Below are 6,000 nucleotides of genomic sequence, written 5' to 3' on the forward strand. Positions count from 1 at the left end.
GCTTCTATGACCTAACCAATACTGGAATGATAGCAAATTAGTGTGATAGTCTTAAGAGATACGGTGTAATTGGGCGCAGCTCAGGGGGGCTCGAACTTTTCGCTTAGTAGTGTCCGGTGTGTAGTTTTCATATTGAATTTTTTAGGTATATACGTTTTCGACCATCCGATCGGAAATCTCAAGCTTTGCCACTCTTGTAGGGTGACTCCTGTTATCAAAAAAAAAAAAAAAAAATAGATGGTTCAAATAGTGTAAAGTATATATACGTAAGTGGTTAATAAATTTAAGATAGAATTAGCAGCTGTCTAAAAAAAAGTAAGTGGAAAAACCTAATTAGCCTTTTTCTTAATACGACAAATGTGTTGATTTGATGTATATGATAAAAGGGTTATGTTCATATGTGTATTCTTAGAATATTATTTTAGATAAATAAGGGTTATGTTCATATGTGTATTCTTAGAATATTATTTTAGATAAGTATAATTTTTTTTTGAACGGCTAAGGGTGAAGGGGGCGTCTTCGGTAAAGCTTATCGGGGAGGGAATTCACCGATTAGGGGGGGGGGGGGGGGGGGCTGCCATTGGTTCGGGGAGGGAAATCGGGGAACAAATTGGGTGAAGGTTCACCGTGAGCGGGGAGGAAGACATATGGTGGGGCCCATTTTTCCAACCAATCAAACAATTTTGTTTTGTTTTTTTTTTTTAATAAAAAAACAAGGGTAGTTAAGAGGGGAGTGGCGCCATCAAATTGGGGTGTTAGGGGAGTTTAAGAGGGGAGTTGAGGTGGCACACGGGGATTGGTTTGGCGTAAGAGAGGGGACTCACCTATTAGGTGAGCACCCCCTTCACCCTAACGAATCCTTCAAATGGGCTACTGGTGAAATTCACCACATCGGGATACACTCGCCTCCGAACCGGGGAAAACCCTCACCTAGGGCCGAAGCCCGTGAACACTCGCCCGAAGGCACGACAGTGCGGTGAGGTAAAACCCGCTCAGTTCAAGGATCGAACTAGCGATCTCCACCTATTCGCCTAGTCTCCCATCATCACCAGATGCCGCAGAAATAATGGGGAGGGCAGGAATCGAACTTGGGTGCCTTAGAACACCAATACTCTCCCTTACCACTCCACTACCACCTCATTGGCGATAAGTATAAAATAATTAGTCGTTTTAACATGATATAAAACTAGTATGATTATCCGTCGCATAGTCGTAATTAATAATGTTGTGAATTGTTTTATTTCTCGACTTCTCGTTATTATCAAATCCAAAAGGCTTTGGTATTCAATAAATAAATAAACTAATGAGCTTTATGTGGTATAATTTATAAAAGAAAAAAAGCAGTTATAAAATATAGAGTAAATTACAAAAATCGTCCTTTCTGTATGTCACTTATTGCAAACTGTGTCATTTGTCTTCAATAATTACAGAAAACGTACTCGATGTTTGCAAACCCTTGCAAGTTATGTCCTTTAGCCCTAACTCAGTTAATTTTTATGGTTAAATCTGACCAATTGGACCTCACATGAGGGTATTTTTATGGTTAAATCTGACCAAATGGACCTTACAATGAGAGTAAATGACCAAAATACCCTCATGTCGGGTCCATTTGGTCAGATTTAACCACAAAAAATTAACTGAGTTAGGGCTAAAGGACATAACTTGCAAGAGTTTGCAAACATCGAGTACGTTTTCTGTAATTATTGAAGATAAAGGACACAGTTTGCAATAAGTAACATATATAAAGGACGATTTTTGTAATTTACTCTATATTTTATGACTGCTTTTAACTTTATTTATTTAATTGTAAAGTTAATTTAACTTTACATGAATTATTATTGTAAAGGACACAGTTTTTTCCTCGAGGAAAAAACACACATGAATTATTCAATTGTAAAGTTAATTTAACTTTACATGAATTATTACAAAAGATAATTACACAAGTCATTTTTTTCGCTTATACTGAATATTTTAAATACTAGATTAGAACCCCGTGTAATACACGGGTTGAATACATATAATTTTATATATCAAATAATAAAAAAATATATATATTTAAAAAACTCGTTTATTACCAGGGTTGAATAAATTTAATTTTATATACCAAATAATAGAACAATATATATTTAAAAATCTCATTTATTACATGGGTTGAATAAATGTAATTTTATATATTAAATAATAAAAATGTTATATCTTTATGAAGCCCCATGTATGGTACGGGTTGAGTAATTTAATTTTATATATTAAATAATGAAAAAGGTTACAATTTTAAGAAACTCGTGTATTGTAGTGGAGAGTTCAAATGAGAAGAAACTTTTTGTAAGAAGAAAAAGAAAGAAATTTCAACCAATAAAATGCTTCATTTTAATTCATTTAATATAAGTATTTAATGTTACTATAAGGGTAATATGGTAAACTTACAAAGAGCAATAATTAGTAGTATTCCTCTTTAATAGCTAACTATATTAAAATTTGTAACTTATCTTCAAAATATATATTCTTTCAAAAAAATAATATAAAATAATTTAGAGTATAGGATAAATTACAATGTGGATATGATAAATTACGGGTTGTGTAGGATAAATTTCAACATGTGTAGGGTAATTTTCGAAAGGTGTAGGGTAACTTTTGATGTGTGTAGTAAAAAAACATTAGTGTAAAGGATGATAGTTTTTATGACTAATTAATTAGTCAAAGATGATAATAAATGGGATATGTGAAAAAGTATTTAATGTTTTACAATTGTACCCTTTATTCTTTTTGTTCTCAATTAAATTTTCTTCTCAAATGAACCTTCCCCGTGTATTGTATGGGTTGAGCACATGTAATTTTTTATACCAATCAATAACAAGTTATATCTTGTTATATATTTATAAACCCTGTGTATTATAAAACTTTTGGATTAAACTAATAAAATGGGCCAAACCACAGGGACTAAAATGACATTTAACTCTTTGCATTATATTAATTTATATTTAGTGTACGTCTTTTTTGTTAATTTCAAGATAAATAATTTTGAAATCTAATAAATATTTCAAAAGATTATATTATCTCCTACGAATTGTTTAAATTTATATTAAATTTAATTTTATAATTATCTTTTAATTAATATTAATTATTTATAATTTTTTGTTAATTTCAAGATAAATAATTTTGAAATCTAATAAATATTTCAAAAGATTATATGATCTCCTACGAATTGTTTAAATTTATATTAAATTTAATTTTACAATTATCTTTTATTTCAAAAGATTATATTATCTCCTACGAATTGTTTAAATTTATATTAAATTTAATTTTATAATTATCTTTTAATTAATATTAATTATTTATAATTTTTTTGTTAATTTCAAGATAAATAATTTTGAAATCTAATAAATATTTCAAAAGATTATATTATCTCCTACAAATTGTTTAAATTTATATTAAATTTAATTTTATAATTATCTTTTAATTAATATTAATTATTTATAATTAATAGATGGCTCCAATGAATGACATGTGTTCTCACATTGGTTTCTTTTATTATATAGTATAGATTCAAATTATTAGGTTCTAAATTTCTTTTTTTTTATAGCATTGAATTTACAAGTCTGGGTTAACTGATAACCCAGACAAACTGACATGACAAAATATTTGTAACATCCCAAAAACGGGTTTGGTAATTTAAACCCGGTTACTATTAAGAAACGGGTAAGGTACCGTTAATGAGAAAAGTTAACCTGAAAATGAAGATTAACTAGGAATAATTAACCTAGTTGATTATTGGTCTCGTTAGTAGTAAACGAAGAGTTGTAGCCTTATTTAATTAAAACGAAACACGAGGGACCAAAGTGGGATAACTTGAAAGTTGTTTTATTAAATGAAAATAACACACACACACACACACACACACACTTCGTGTGTGTTCTGTACGTGATCAGGGGAAGGCTCTAGAGAGCCAAACCCTAGTTCATCATATATCATCCAATTGAAGGATGAATCGAGGCTCAAATTCAAGAAGGAACATGAATTAACGATCATCCAAGCTAGGGGATCATAAGGTATGTTGAATTTTGATGTTTAATGAAGTTGAGAAATCTTGATGAACATCACAAGTAGTGATTTATGTATGAATCGTTTAGGTTATGGCCAAATTGACAATGTATGCTTGCTTAGGAACGAACCCTAAGTGAAGATTTTGAGTAAATTGTTATAAATTGAGTATTTTGATGATTTACTACACCTAGCTAAGTGGGTTTATGTCTAATCCATGAAAAGGTATGAAATTGATTGTGAAAATGTGTAGTATGTGATGTGTACATGTATATAGATTGAGTATGGTATATAATTTGTATGATGTTTACTTGTATTGATGAATGAAAGTGATAACTAGGAAGAAAAGCATGAAATACTTGTACATCATGCTTAGGAAGTAGTACGCACACCAAGTGTTTGATGAAATGTCTAAAAGACAATAATAAGTGAAATTGTATGCAAGTAATGGGTAAACAGATATAGTTCATGTGAAGATTATGTAGGGATGATATCGAGTATGCTTTATGCTTGTTTGAATGGATTAATGATGTTGAGTATGCTTTATGTAGGTCATATGTTAGATGTGAATTTGATATGGTTGTTCATATGTATAAGCATATATGCTAATAAGAATGTGAATGTAATGACATGAGTGTATAGGAATCATGTCAAGATGGATGGGAGCGTTGAAGGCTAACGGGCTAAGAAGACTCAATCAAGTAAGCGAACGCAAATACGGGCGCGCAAGGTAAGTGAATCCCGGACTTACACTTTAGATGTAAAATGTATTGTAGTATGATGATTATTGTGAATCGTGTGAGAAAGTATGAGACAATGGAAGTAATAAGGTAAGTTTACGGTAAATGAGTCGAAAGTAGTTAAGAAATAGTTTCTATTAAGTATAGGTAAGAAGGAAGCTTACATGATGATATTACACATAAAGATGAAATAAGTAGTTATACGCGTAGGTATGTGTTTGATTGTAAGTAAGTAATTGGGACTCATAGGAGAGTATGACTATGAACACGTAAGTATGGAGAATTATGTGTATACGATTTACATGTATAGACGTGTGTGTTTAGGACTTATAAGTAATATTGTGTAGAATGTAAATTGTAAGTACATGTACGGATAGAAAGGGTATGTATGCATGAATTGGAATTTAGTTATATGCACAATTGAATGAGACTTGTTATGCGTATACATGGATATGTTTGTAGGAATGAAATCTAATGATGCTAACCGTTTTCCTATTGAGAATGAAATGGGAATGCAGGTATACTTGTGATGGAAGTTGAAGGTAGACACCGAAATCCAATGCGGGTTTTTTGAATGGATGCATGAATGGACTAATATAAGCGAAAGCATGATATGTTGACGCCTAATTATGCATGTTTAAATTTTATGTATGATGACACCGGTGGCTAATGATGTGATTGTACGTGGTGTCTGCAGGTTGTACAGAACTGTGGATTCTCATCATGGAGTGTAAGCGGTTGAAGATCGAGTCAAGACATGGATTGTACGTGTGGGTGCGTGGTCACGTAATTTAATATAAGTATGTCAGATTTTTATAAATTTATAGAAAGCATTAATGTATTTAATGTAAAAGAGTGATTTAATGTATTTCTAAGTATGTTAGAATGAATATAATGAAAGAAAATTTTTAAGTACGTATTTCCGCTGCGACTTTTGGTTAAAACGTGTTGGGGCGTTACAATATTACACTTATATTATAGTCTAAAAACATTAAGATTTTAGACTCGAAACTTTGCCACGAATGAATATGCTTTAACTTTCCTAAAAAGACGTTCCCAAGGAGATGGCGGTTTGAGAGTGTTCGGCTCTTGCGTGCTTAATCGTACGCCCCATGCCAACCATTGTATAAGCTTGTCATAAACACTACAACTAACCAGTGTTTAAGTTAAACGGTCAAAATGTTAGAACACATGGACAAAATCGTTAAAATCCAAGCACAAA

The 6,000-nt window shown here is 31.4% G+C and overlaps 1 long non-coding RNA gene across 1 annotated transcript; it reads left to right on the forward strand.

Moving 5' to 3' along the window:
• The first annotated feature begins 3,905 nt into the window (after positions 1-3,905).
• LOC110926674 lies at positions 3,906-5,693 on the forward strand. The gene is made up of 3 exons (XR_002585340.2): positions 3,906-4,046; positions 4,681-4,768; positions 5,476-5,693. It is a non-coding gene; the product is annotated as an uncharacterized LOC110926674 (long non-coding RNA).
• The last annotated feature ends 307 nt before the right edge of the window (positions 5,694-6,000 follow it).

This window comes from Helianthus annuus, chromosome 9 (assembly GCF_002127325.2).
Source record: "Helianthus annuus cultivar XRQ/B chromosome 9, HanXRQr2.0-SUNRISE, whole genome shotgun sequence".
In the NCBI taxonomy this organism is placed as follows: domain Eukaryota; kingdom Viridiplantae; phylum Streptophyta; class Magnoliopsida; order Asterales; family Asteraceae; genus Helianthus; species Helianthus annuus.